Raw genomic sequence first — 15,192 nt, 5'->3', positions numbered from 1 at the left:
ACACACACACACACACACACACAAACACCAGGGCTGCCAACATTGGACTGTCAGAATCCAGGAGATTGGTTGGGGGCGTGGCTAGTGGGGGGTCTGGGGGTCCTCACTACCGAAACGAAAGTTTGTCACTACCGAAACGAAAGTTAAATCCGAAAAAATCACTAAGTGTGGAGGCCAAAATCGTCCCCCCAAAAACCTGTTAGGAGTACGTTTCAGGCAATTTAGAGTTGATTGGTAGTACTTTGTAGTGACTTTTTGGTAGCACTTTACAATAATGACCCGTTATAAAGCATTTATAAACGTTTATAAGTAGTTTGTAGACTGTTAACAAATCATTAAAAACCTGTTTGTTGACATTTGTAAATGATTACTAAAACCTTTATAACTACAGTTACAAATCATTTGTAAAGTATTAATAAGTAGTGAACTATTCATGAATAAGCCATTTATATACATCTGTAAAAGATTATTAAATCATTTGTAACGACCCATTCTAAAGCATTTATAAACGTTTATAAGCAGTTTGTAGACTATTAACAAATCATTAACAACCTGTTTATTGACATTCGTAAATGATTACTAAAACCTTTATAACTACGGTTACAAATCATCTATAAAGGTATTAGTAACTATTCCTGAATAAGCCATGTATAATACATCTGTAAATGATTATTAAATCATTTGTAACTGATGTTACATAATATATACAAGCTATTGGTAGCTTGTTCATGTTTAACATATGCTTTGTTAAACATTCCTAAAGTATCTATAAATCCTTAGTACATGTTATTATGTGCCCTATAGTAAAGTGAAGACAGTTCATCATTTACAACTGTCTGTTAATGTGTTTGTTCATGTTTAACATGCTTTGTAAAACATTCCTAAAATATCTATAAATCCTTTGTACATGTTATTATGTGCCCTACAGTAAAGTGAAGACAGTTCATCATTTATGACTGTCTGTTAATGTGGACTTTCTCCTTACCTGTTGCAAACTACCTGGCTTTCATGAATGCAGACACCAAACAATTACTAGAATTATCATTCATGTTAAACAAATGATGCGTAAGACATTCGTAAAGAGTATGTAAACCATTTGCAGACGTTATCATGAGCCTGATATTTTATATATATATATATATATATATATTTGTCATCCAACTGTTAGCTTAATGGGTTGAGACGCAGTATTCATGATCCAGAGGCCATGAGTTCAAATCCCATTGATGTCTTTCCTATGATTCTTTCCTTGAGTGGGTTCGATTCCCACTCCGAGGCATGTGTCCCCGGTAACTTGGGGCAACGGATAAATTGACTGATATCCTTTGTGATGCTTCCCTTTGCAGAATAACTTCTAGAAAAGCAATTTAAAACCACCAGGAAACCTGTAACTCTCAGCCAACAGCATAGCTCAACTGGTAGAGCGTCTGTCCAATAACGTGACTTGACTTGACTTGAGTGGGTTCGATTCCCACTCGAGTCAAGTGTCCCCGGTAACTTGGGGCAACGGATAAATTGACTGATATCCGTAGAATAACTTGTAGGAGTGTCCTGGTTCAAATCCAGTCACCACCTTAGTAACTGAAACCGAATCTGGCCAATTCGGTCTCAGTTACTGAGATAGATAGAGGGTGTGTAGAGTAGGCGGAGTAGAGTAGTGAGTAGAGTAAAGAGGGAATATAGTCGGGGAGTAGGGGGAGGAGCAGGAGTAGGTCCCAGAAGGGCCCAGAGTAGGGGGAGGAGTAGGAATAGGGGGAGGAGTAGGGCCCAGAGTAGGGGTAGGAGTAGGGCCCAGAGTAGGGGGAGGAGTAGGAGTAGGGCCCAGAGTAGGGGGAGAAGTAGGAGTAGGGCCCAGAGTAGGGGGAGGAGTAGGAGTAGGGGGTTCCTGGGGTTATCAGTCAATTTATCCGTTGCCCCAAGTTACCTGGGACACTTGACTCGAGTGGGAATCGAACCCACTCAAGTCAAGTCAAGTCATGTTATTGGACAGACGCTCTACCAGTCGAGCTATGCTGTTGGCTGAGAGTTAAAGGTTTCCTGGTGGTTTTAAGTTGTTTTCTAGAAGTTAGTCTGCAAAGGGAAGCATCATTAAGGATATCAGTCAATTTATCCGTTGCCCCAAGATACCGGGGACACTTGACTCGAGTGGGAATCGAACCCACTCAAGTCAAGTCATGTTATTGGACAGACGCTCTACCAGTTGAGCTATGCTGTAGGCTGAGAGTTACAGGTTTCCTGGTGGTTTTAACTTGTTTTTCTAGAAGTTAGTCTGCAAAGGGAAGCATCACTAAGGATATCAGTCAATTTATCCGTTGCCCCAAGTTACCGGGGACACTTGACTCGAGTGGGAATCGAGCCCACTCAAATCAAGTCAAGTCATGTTATTGGACAGACGCTCTACCAGTTGAGCTATGCTGTTGGCTGAGAGTTACAGGTTTCCTGGTGGTTTTAACTTGTTTTTCTAGAAGTTAGTCTGCAAAGGAAAGCATCACAGTAAAGACACCAGTGGGATTTGAACTCATGGCCTCTGGATCATGTATACTGCGTCTCAACGCATTGAGCTAACAGATGGCTGACAAGTATAGCCATCCTGGTAGTTTTCAGTTGATCTTCTGGAAGCCAGTCTGCAAAGGAAAGAATCATAGGAAAGACATCAATGGGATTTGAACTCATGGCCTCTGGATCATGAATACTGCGTCTCAACCCATTGAGCTAACAGATGGCTGACAAGTACAGCCTTCCTTGTAGTTTTCAGTTGATCTTCTGGAAGCCAGTCTGCAAAGGAAAGAATCATAGGAAAGACATCAATGGGATTTGAACTCATGGCCTCTGGATTATGTATACTGCGTCTCAACCCATTGAGCTAACAGTTGGATGACAAATATAGCCTTCCTGGTAGTTTTCAGTTGATCTTCTGGAAGCCAGTCTGCAAAGGAAAGAATCATAGGAAAGACATCAATGGGATTTGAACTCATGGCCTCTGGATCATGAATACTGCTTCTCAACCCATTGAGCTAACAGATGGCTGACAAGTACAGCCTTCCTGGTGTTTTGACTTGAACAACAAACAAGACAAACAACTTTAAAAAAAATGTGTTACAGCATAAATATAAATCTTTTTCATGGGGGGCCCTGACACTACATCTTTTCACATTGGGGTCCACTGCCCAAATACATGTCAATTTGGGGGGTTGACAACAAAACGTTTCAGAACCACAGATTCCAAGGAAACAGCTGTAGGTGAATGGATAGAGTCACTGACTAGTGAGCCGCAGGTAACAGGTTCAAGCCTCAGCTACAGCAGCAAGTCAGGATGTCAAATCAAATAGGTATTATTAGGAGTGAAATGGTTGTGTTTCTTCACCCCAACTGCACATGACAGCAGTTTTATATCAGTTTACATGTACGTTATTTTCAGTGATGAAGACAAACCGCACAGACGTTCACTGTACTTTAGTACATTTTGTACACTTATGACTCTGAGTAGAGTATAGCCTGACTTAAACAAACAAATAACAACTTAGTATAGTCATTCCTAAAGTATCTATAAATCCTTAATACATGTTATTATTTGCCCTATAGTAAAGTGAAGACAGTTCATCATTTACAACTGTCTGTTAATGTGTTTGTTCATGTTTAACATATGCTTTGTAAAACATTCCTAAAATATCTATAAATCCTTAGTACATGTTATTATGTGCCCTATAGTAAAGTGAAGACAGTTCATCATTTACAACTGTCTGTTAATGTGACTTTCTCCTTACCTGTTGCAAACTATCTGGCTTTCATGAATGCAGATGCCAAACAATTACTAGAATTATCTTTCATGTTTAATATATGATTCGTAAGACATTCGTAAAGAGTGTGTTGACCATTTGCTAACGTTATCATGGGCCTTGTTGTAAAGTGAAGACTATGCATTATTATTTCATGTTTAACAGTGATTAGTAAAACATGTGACATCAAAAAGTGGCAAAAGTAACGTTATATAGTATACAAGTTTACAACAATTTATTAAGATATAAAATGTAGCAACTCTTGGCCACAGCACACACACTGACATTTAAACAAAGAAATTAATCACAACAGAATCACAGAGTAGCAGCTTGGAGCCTCTGCAGTCACCACCTCCCAGTGCAAGTTAGCTTTAGCTGCTAAGCTAAACTGCTAAGCATGGAGGACATTACTAGCCTACACATCAAAACAAACATTGTGGATACAAACAGCCACCATCAAAATACCCCTAGTCATAATGCTACTTCATGTGTGTAAGATTAGCCATTTTATGTTACCTCGATCACCTGCAACAAGACAGTTAAAACACATAAAACATGAATTAGACATATTTCTGTCCAGTCTGCAACTGCATCACTATTCACTTCCTCCCTAGTAGGCTACTGCAGGTGTAATGCAGGTAATCAGTGTGTTGCCAGATTTTGCAAAAGAAACAAGCGGACAGGTCTATGAAAACAAGCCCAAAAGAAGCAACTAGGCTCAGGCTCATGATAACGTCTGCAAATGGTTTACATACTCTTTACGAATGTCTTACGCATCATTTGCTTAACATGAATGATAATTCTAGTAATTGTTTGGTGTCTGCATTCATGAAAGCCAGGTAGTTTGCAACAGGTAAGGAGAAAGTCCACATTAACAGACAGTCATAAATGATGAACTGTCTTCACTTTACTGTAGGGCACATAATAACATGTACAAAGGATTTATAGATATTTTAGGAATGTTTTACAAAGCATGTTAAACATGAACAAACACATTAACAGACAGTTGTAAATGATGAACTGTCTTCACTTTACTATAGGGCACATAATAACATGTACTAAGGATTTATAGATACTTTAGGAATGTTTAACAAAGCATATGTTAAACATGAACAAGCTACCAATAGCTTGTATATATTATGTAACATCAGTTACAAATGATTTAATAATCATTTACAGATGTATTATACATGGCTTATTCAGGAATAGTTACTAATACCTTTATAGATGATTTGTAACCGTAGTTATAAAGGTTTTAGTAATCATTTACGAATGTCAATAAACAGGTTGTTTATTTGATTTGATGATTTGTTAATAGTCTACAAACTGCTTATAAACGTTTATAAATGCTTTAGAATGGGTCGTTACAAATGATTTAATAATCTTTTACAGATGTATATAAATGGCTTATTCATGAATAGTTCACTACTTACTAATACTTTACAAATGATTTGTAAGTGTAGTTATAAAGGTTTTAGTAATCATTTACAAATGTCAACAAACAGGTTGTTAATGATTTGTTAATAGTCTACAAACTACTTATAAACGTTTATAAATGCTTTATAACGGGTCATTATTGTAAAGTGCTACCGACTTTTTTTTGTTGGTCCCTAACATTCATCGAGCTCTGGACTTAGTACATTTTTTTTTCACCATTGTTTCACTACCGAAACGAAAGTTTGTCACTACCGAAACGAAAGTTAAATCCGAAAAAATCACTAAGTGAGGAGGCCAAAATCGTCCCCCCAAAAACCTCTTAGGAGTACGTTTCAGGCAATTTAGAGTTGATTGGTAGTACTTTGTAGTGACTTTTTTTTTTGGTCCCTAACATTCATCGATCTCTGGACTTACTACATTTTTTTTTTCACCATTGTGTCACTATACCGAAACGAAAGTTTGTCACTACCGAAACGAAAGTTAAATCCGAAAAAATCACTAAGTGTGGAGGCCAAAATCGTCCCCCCAAAAACCTGTTAGGAGTACGTTTCATGCAATTTAGAGTTGATTGGTAATTTTCGTTTCGGTAAAATTCATTTTACCGAAACGAAAGTTAAATCTGAAAAAAATCACTAAGTGTGGAGGCCAAAATCGTCCCCCCAAAAACCTGTTAGGAGTAAGTTTCAGGCAATTTAGAGTTGATTGGTAATTTTCGTTTTGGTAAAATTTATTTTACCGAAACGAAAGTTAAATCTGAAAAAATCACTAAGTGTGGAGGCCAAAATCGTCCCCCCAAAAACCTGTTAGGAGTACGTTTCAGGCAATTTAGAGTTGATTGGTAATTTTCGTTTCGGTAAAATGTAATTTACCGAAACGAGAGTTAGAGTTGATTGGTAGTACTTTGTAGTGACTCTTTTTTTGGTCCCTAACATTCATCGAGCTCTGGACTTAGTAAATTTATTTTTTCACCATTGGGTCACTACCGAAACAAAAGTTGGTCACCATTGCACCACAGAGGTTCTGACTTGTTCTGTTAATTTAGCCTATCAAATGTTGTACCCTTTTCCCTTTAAATATCCATTGCCATTGACAATGCATTGGGCGCTTAAAGTCAAATATTTCAAAAACTACAAATCATTTCAAAGTAAAACACAAGGATGCATGTCCACAGTAAGGTGGATTTTTTGAACTGTGAATGGAGTTTCTAGGTGAAAGTGTTTTTTTGAGGTCCCAAAATCGTCCATAGACCTCCATTATAAGTCTCTGAACTTTTAAAGGAGTACAATTCTAAAACTATTAAACATTTCAAAGATTCCTTTTCAGGACATGTCCAAAGTAAGATGAACATTTTCAAGTATGAATGAGGTTACTAGGTGTAAGTATGTAGTTGTAAGCGTGCCTTTAAATGTCCATTGCCGCATCGACAATGCATTGGGCGCTTAAAGTTAAATATCTACAAAACTACAAAACATTTCAAAGTAAAAAGTTCAAGCATTTGTGTCCACAGTAAGATGAATTATAAAAAGTGTGAATGGAGTTCCTAGGTGAAAGCGTTGTTTGAGGTGCCAAAACTTTTAGAGGAGTACATTTCTAAACCTATGAAACATTTCAAAGATTTGTTTTCAGGCAAACATCATTCACAGTAAGATGAACATTTTAAAGTTTGAATGGGGTTTCTAGGTGTAAGTATGTAGGACTAATAGCCTGCCAAAGTTTGTACTTTTCCCCCTAAAATCTATAAAAGCAGTGATTGTCAATGGCAAAATGGACCTCAAAAAACACTTTCACCTAGAAACTCTTGTCCATTTTGGCATTGACCTTCACTGCTTTTATAGATTTTAGGGGAAAAGTACAAACTTTGGCAGGCTATTAGTCCTACATACTTACACCTAGAAACCCCATTCAAACTTTAAAATGTTCATCTTACTGTGAACAATGTTTGCCTGAAAACAAATCTTTGAAATGTTTCATAGGTTTAGAAATGTACTCCTCTAAACGTTTTGGCACCTCAAACAACGCTTTCACCTAGAAACTCCATTCACACTTTTTATAATTCATCTTACTGTGGACACAAATGCTTGAACTTTTTACTTTGAGATGTTTTGTAGTTTTTGAGACATTTAACTTTAAGCGTCTAATGCATTGTCAATGGCAATGGATATAGAGCACCGAAGTGTGACGTCACTGCCAGTAGAGGGCCAGTAGAGGGCCCAAGACTCAAGGCCCAAAAGAGTCTTGAGTCGAACGCATTAGATCCAAGTAGACATCAAATTTCTCTTTTGGGCCTTGAGTCCCAAGACTCAAGGCCCAAAAGAGAAATTTGATGTCTACTTGGATCTAATGCGTTCGACTCAAGACTCTTTTGGGTCTTGAGTCTTGGGACTCAAGGCCCAAAAGAGAAATTTGATGTTCATACTTTCTGTGGTCTCTTGCACGCTGTTAGGATATTGTGCAGTAGGCAATATAGGCACACATACATACATATCTTTTCACATCTTGCACCCATGTTTTGTTTATTTTCATTTGTTGTTTTGGCACTGTTTCTGTACGTCACAACGGCAGCCGGCCACTGGAGGTATGGCTATATAAGTGAACGTCATCACGCCGGGACAGGAGGAGGAAGTGTTTGAAGAGCGTGGCGGCTCGGTTGTTTGGAGTTGCGGTTTGGGAGTTAGTAACGTTCGGTACACAGTACATACGGAGGCCACCTCTCAACTACGGATTTAGAAGATAAGCGACGGATGGATAGCGCTGTCCTACTGTGCCTTGTAGTTTCTAAAGGAAGTGAGAAGAGTGGAGCTTCGCGTACGATAAGAAGTTACTGACGGTCCCACCGTAGTGATAGCCAGTGTCGGTGTGGTACAGAGACTAATACATACATAAAGAGCACAAAAACCCTACGGGAGAAAAAAAAAGAAGAAAACCGGAAAATACTATAAAAAGAACGTGGGTTATTATCCCCGCACCTGAACAGTGAAAGATCCAGCATCTCGCTCCGGCTGTGAGGGCCAACGCCAGTGCTGGCCGTATCCAGTAGGCGAGTGGAGCTGGGGGGTTGTTGACGTGAGGGGAACAGTGCCATTTTGTTTTAGTTGGCCATATATATACACAATCACACGCACGCACGCACAATTTAGGTCAGGGTAGCTCCTATCTATGGTGTTTAGCGAGCCGGTAGGAATAGCCCGTGACAACGCTCTTCAGTGAAAGATCAGATACAGGTGCAAGAGTCGGGTAAAAGTTTGAAAAGTGTGCTGGTTGGATTTGAACCGGTAATCTTCTGGTTGCAAGTCCTGTATCTAAACCATTGCACCACAGAGGTTCTGACTTGTTCTGTTAACTTAGCCTATGAAACGTTGTACCCTTTTCCCTTTAAATATCCATTGCCATTGACAATGCATTGGACGCTTAAAGTCAAATGTTTCAAAAACTACAAATCATTTCAAAGTAAAACATCTCAAGGATGCATGTCCACAGTAAGGTGGATTTTTTGAACTGTGAATGGAGTTTCTAGGTGAAAGTGTTTTTTTTTTTAGGTCCCAAAACCTTCCATCCGCCTCCATTATAAATCTCTGAACTTTTAAAGGAGTACAATTCTAAAACTATGCAACATTTCACAGCCACACTGGTGGGAGTGTAGATCAGCACTAAGTCAGTAAAATCATTTTAACAAAATGCAAAAAACCCAAAGATTTTTAATTGGATCCAGGCCAGGACAACAAACCATCAGCAAAAATGTACAACAAATGAAGAAAATACAACCCAAAATTCAACAACACAAATTAATGGAGAGGAAAAGTATCAACCTCTCCCCATGGCAGCCTAAACATACTGAGCTGTTTCCCTTACAATATACTCTGCAGACTCACCCCACCCTTCCATTTCTAATCAACCAACCAACCACAGTACCAGACAGTACTATAGCAATCCACCCAAGATGCCCCCCGTGTTCCAATCAATCAGCTAACAGGACTAACAGGCACCCCTCAATCAGATCTTCAGGCACCAATCACCCAACTACACAACAGGCTGATCCCCCATAACAGTATCTTCCTGTGCAGATAAACAAAAAGATAGTAAAGAGATTCCAGTCAACACAGAATGTGCACCTTCTGTGCGACTGGGATTACATGATTCAAGCATAACAATACATTTCAATAAGCATGTACTGTCTGCTGGACAGAAAAATAGTCTGTAAGGGGCTGCTCTGTGACACAATAGAGAGTGAAAATAACAGCATGGAACATTTCGAATTGATTTAGTCCTTAGAATGAATGAATCACCAATTTACACGTTTAAAATTCACAATACAATTGTCAAAGCCTCAAATCCCTAAAGCTGAATGAGTAGCATAGAGCAGTATGCTGCCTCATATGTTGTTACACTGTAAAATACTCAGTTCATTTAACCAAATGGACCCGTAAAGGTCCATTTGGTTCCATTTATACATTCTGAAAGTTACTGTATTTATAACACAGGATTTCACAGTGTAGTACATCTAGGTGTACACTATAGTTTTATACAAATTTTAATATTCATTGACACTATAATCTTTCAAGGAGAAATCCTGTTTTATAGTGTAAAATCTGCGTGCGTGTGTCACATTTTTGGTTTTCTTTAGTCAGTATCATGCCACATCCATACCTCATGTTGCATAGTGTGTAGTGAACATAATTATAAAGAAACTACTCACTTTTAACTGATATGTATGTATCTAGGACTAGAAGTGACTACGTCTCCCTATGTCATCCTCGGATGAGTCCTACAGCAACTTGAGTAAAAGGTTAAATTAAATTATATTAAGACTAAAATATGCCATCACTATTAAAATATCAAATTGTCCAGACTTAAATAAACATGCACAAATTCATAAGTATAGTTGATACATACTATTAAATATGATCAGAACAACACCAAAAACAACCACATTGTAGTTACTGCACTTTGCCTTTGCATTGGTATTAGAGCCATGTAGGCAATGCAAAGGCAGCAGAGTGCAGTAACTACATTTTTGGGGTCAAGGGTCAAATCAGCCATTCTGGTTTTTAGACATGAGAATTACCTCATGAATACATGCACAATTCAGGTAATATCACTTGTATACCTATAACTCATTTGGCTGGCCAGTTGAAAAACTTTAAAGCCAATTATCTCAATTTAACCTTGAGCGTTGTTACTGCACTATGGGGTGTTTGTAGGGCAGTAGGCCTACAGCTGTATGGTGCGTTTTACAAATTATAGAGGGTTTAAGTGGTTAGGGTAAGTGATATTTTTTGGTTAAAACAAAAAGTATTTTGTTAAAAGGTTAAAACACTATATTCTGATAGTAATCATTGCTATAGAGTGTTTTTTCAGTTACAGATGTCTCCCTGTCTCTCCAGCTCTTTAATAAACAGAAAATACATTTTCCGGTAGGTGTCAGAATCTCAGCCAATCAGGAGAAAGTACCAATTTTTAAGCTTAATTTGTATAGTGTTCCAGTTCCAAAAAATGCATTTTCTATAAAGAGGTGGGGAGACAAGGAGACTCCTGTTACTGAACAAACACTCTATAGCAATGAGTACTATCAGAATATGGAGCTATTTAACACTTATTTTAACCAAAGCAAATCACTTACCCTACCTTTAAGATTGAACTAGTAGGCTATGTGTCCTAAATCATATTCAATTGCATGTTTTGAAAAATAAAAGGACAAACAATCAAGCTCTGAAGATCAAGCCTAGTTTTGTATAAATCTATTTGAATAGAACAGTCCAACTTGCACAGTAGGCTACCAAATGTTCATTAAATTCAAGCGGCATCTCCGCGACGCTCATATTGTACTTACTGTACACGGCATGAGCATGCATCCATTTGTTTCTCCACATGTTCATAAGTCAATCCAAATGAACAAAGGTAATCCAATAACTTGTCAGGATAGATCAATGAAGAATCCATAGTCCAGGCAATAATCTGACAGAAACTAATCCACAACTCAGCAGCAAAAAATAACATTTTCACTGGTTTAATGACTCATTAATAGATATTCCTGTTTGTAGCCTAACTCCAGTGATTGTGACATGCAGTTATATATTCCACAAATAGGCCTGCAGGCCTAGCAAAATACTGTAGATAAATAGCCCATGAAATGCCCATAAATATGGTTTCACAGTTTGAATTCACAAATAATTTGTTTAGAATTATAATGGTCACAATGTTTAGCATTTATAGAATCTTTCAAAATGTACTCTAATTTTTTTATACCGCAAATATAGCCGATCTACAAGCTCACAAGCTGTCATGAAGAGGTTTTGCAGCATGTCTATTTTCGTAATTTGATGCACAATGAAGTATATAGCTCTTACGTGGTGTTTTAATGGGAATGTACCTGTGTTATTTGAATGCAGGCTAGTAAAAACAAGGCAACATAAACACATAAGAATGGAATAAGTGTGAAAACCCCATTGGTTAATTGTAATGAGATTGACGCTTAATGAACAGTAAAGGCAACAGGATTAGTATTATATAGTTGTTTTGTGTTTTGTTGTGTTGTAGTTTGTGTTTTTTTGTTGTTGTTGTGTTAAAGCAGCGGGACAGTATGTGTTGTGTTGTGTTGTGTTGTGTTGTGTTGTGTTGTGTTGTGTTGTGTTGTGTTGTGTTGTGTTGTGTTGTGTTGTGTTGTGTTGTGTTGTGTTAAAGCAGAGAGACAGTACAAGTATACACATTGCAATAAAGTTGATCTGAATGGAACTGAACTCTATGCTGTCTGTTGAAAACTGATAACAAACATACCTTAGATGAGAAAGAAAGATATGATCCATAAAGCCATAAAGCATACTGTTTCCCAGAAGCTATCAATCATTTGTATAATCATTTGCTCACAGTTATTTATTATTAGTTGTTAGTCCTAAGAAAGCTCAATATTTTTAAATTAAAATGGAGTCTGTAAGTTAAAGCATGTTGAAGTAATTACTGCAAAAAGGTGAAAGAAAAAAAAAAGCTTGAAAATGCCATAGACTTTGCATTTGGTGGTTAAAGTTAAATATTTCAAAAATTACAAAACATTTCAAATTATAAAGTGTGTGTCCACAGTAAGCTGAACTTTTACAATTGTGAGTTTCTAGGTGAAAGTATGAAGGAGTTGTGAGGAGCTGCATTTTTCCATTGACTTCCATTATACTTTTCTAAACTTTTAAATATTTCAAAAACTACAAAACCTTTCAAAGTGACATACAAGAACAAGTGTCCACAGTAAGCTGAACATTTTGCAGTTTGAATGGGTTATAAACGTATATGTATAGGACTAGTTAGGTGTCAAAGTTTTTGAGGAGATACTATAATAATAGTGAGGAGAACGTTGGTGCGGCGGTGAGCCGGTGACGCATTTGCTGGTCTGGCATGATCTGCAATGATATTGAAGACCTTTGACCAGATGTGTACCTGTAAAAGATATCATTGGACGTGTTGGGAATTGTTGTGCAAAGCAAAGGTAATATTTGCATTCATATTAACTATTAATATATTAAATCTACTTTTAATACTGGATCATCATTCGAACTATAAATGAAACACAATTTAAGGTGTGGAATGTATTTTGTTGACTTTATAGATTAAATCATAAGTTGACAGATACAGTAATTGTGTTTTGAACCGTGTGTCATATTTGTTGGATATGTGTGGAGTTGTTGCTTTTTTAAGTTGCTTAGTGGAAGATAAAAAATAAATAAATAAAAATAAAACCAAAACTATAGATGTAACAATTTCTTTCTGCCCTCCATTTTTCCTCAGGTTTAACTGTCCGTCTCAATGGAGAGTCTGCCAGACTCTGATTTAGACTCAACCAGGTGAGAAATGGACATTGTTGCTGATGGGCAGAAACCTCTTATCAGCTTATTTTAACTTTGTATGTTTTTTTTCGTAAATCAATGCCCTACTTTGTCATACTAGTGTCACACAAAAGTAGCAAAAATGCTCAAGCTCAAAGCATCGATACGGTTTGAGCTTGTAGATCGACTATTTTTGAATTTGTTTTCTGAAAAGTAACAATTTTGGTAACAAAATGAGGTTCAACCACCAGTAATGGCATGAAAAGCGATGATGGAGGACCCAAGCTTTATTATGACTTGATCTTTGACCAACAGGAATATAATTTATGTGACTCCAAAGATACACTTTCTTTGGAATAAATGGTAAAATGGTGCATTTATATAGCGCCTTTATCCAAAGCGCTTCACATAGATTGTGCATTATACATTCACCGCTATACATTCACCACTCACACACCGATGGCGGAGGAAACCATGCAAGGCACCAACCTGCTCATCGGGAGCAATTAGGGGTTCAATGTCTTGCTCAAGGACACTTTGACATTAACTCTGGGGGAGCCCGGGATCGAACTGAGAACCTTGCGGTTTCCAGTTCAAACTTTGCAACCTTTCCTTATACACTGTTTACTGTTCCCTTTACTGAGGTGTTACGGTACATTACCCTTCAACTGGTATTCATGTCATCACAATGAACATGCTTGCTTGGCAGATTTTAATTGCACAACAATATTTTCAAATTATGAACCTAAGATTACATTTTATTGCAAGCTAACAAATGTCCAAAACTAACAGAATAAAAATATTTCTTAAAATGTGTATTGCTGGCATTGACTTCATTAGCCTTTTGGTCAATATGAACGCTTAATTAGAACTTTCTACTGCATGCGTGCGTGTGTGTGCATGCGTGCGTGCGTGCGTGCGTGCATGTGTATGTGTGTGTATGTTGACATTTTCAGGAGGATGTGGCTGGAGGTGATGAGACTGACTCCCAACCAGTTGGTGGTGAGTGTCCAACTGTTCTTTTTATTGTTTTATTGTTTTTATTACAAATGTTCAAAATCCAAGCACATTGTACATTTGATATAAATTATTTATTTAATTACTGACTTTATGACCAGCAGGAACATCCTCACAAAGTAGACTCTGTTTCAGACTCAGCCAAGCGCCCCCTGAGGGACATGGGATGCAACAGCAGCAAAAAAATAAAGCAAAAATCTGCAGATTCTGTGGGTGAGAAGAAACAAGCCAGGAAGAAGAATAAATGCAAGCAGGCGACTGGAAAAGCTGACAAGGAGAATGTTAGTATAAAGGGGATAGTGGGTAGACATACATAATCCACATAATGTCACTCTTACAGGTGTGTTCTCCACTGACTATGCTATTTTATGTTTTATATGTTACATGTTTTTGATGCGTCTGTTTTTCTAACCTGCAAGTAAAGTGACTGTGACAAATCTTAGTTCCTACAAACACTTCAATATGATTTTATTCATCCCATCCTTGTTAATCCTGTTTGGACTCAAATTATTTAGATTGTATGTTTTACTATGATTAAACATTTTATGAAATGGACATTATATTTTCACACCACAAGACTACATGTCTGAACACAGTTAATGGCATTATCTTTTTTCACTTTAATGTCATAAACAGATATTTGGTTTTGTTAGAGCAGAAGAAATGGCTGTACCACAATCAGTCTGAAGATGAGCAGTGTGCTCGAAACGTCACTTTTCCTGTGGATGCCACATTAAAGTAGTAGAAGGGAGCTACAGTGTATGAACTCATCTTTCTGCCTTTTGTACTACCATAATCACAGTGCACACTTAACACTGCAAGTGAAAAACTTGTCCTTGAGAACCTGAATAGGCCTGCTTGAAAGGTTGAAAGACTTTAAAGGCCCCTCTTCTAAGCTGTTTCCCTTACAGTGTACTCTGCAGACTCACTCCACCCTTCCATTTCTAATCAATCAACCAACCAGTACAATAGCAACCGCTCCATGTTCCAATCAATTAGATAGCAGGATTAACAGGCACCTCTCAATCAGATCTTCGGGCACCAATCACCCTACTGTAGGCTCCAACAGGCCGCTCCCCCATAGCAGTATCTTCCTGTTCTGTGACACACGGAAAACCCAAATGGAACATTTCTATTTGGTTTAGTCCTTAGAATGA

This window comes from Gymnoscopelus microlampas, assembly GCF_963454915.1.
Source record: "Gymnoscopelus microlampas genome assembly, chromosome: 2".
In the NCBI taxonomy this organism is placed as follows: domain Eukaryota; kingdom Metazoa; phylum Chordata; class Actinopteri; order Myctophiformes; family Myctophidae; genus Gymnoscopelus; species Gymnoscopelus microlampas.
This window is presented reverse-complemented; position numbering follows the sequence as displayed.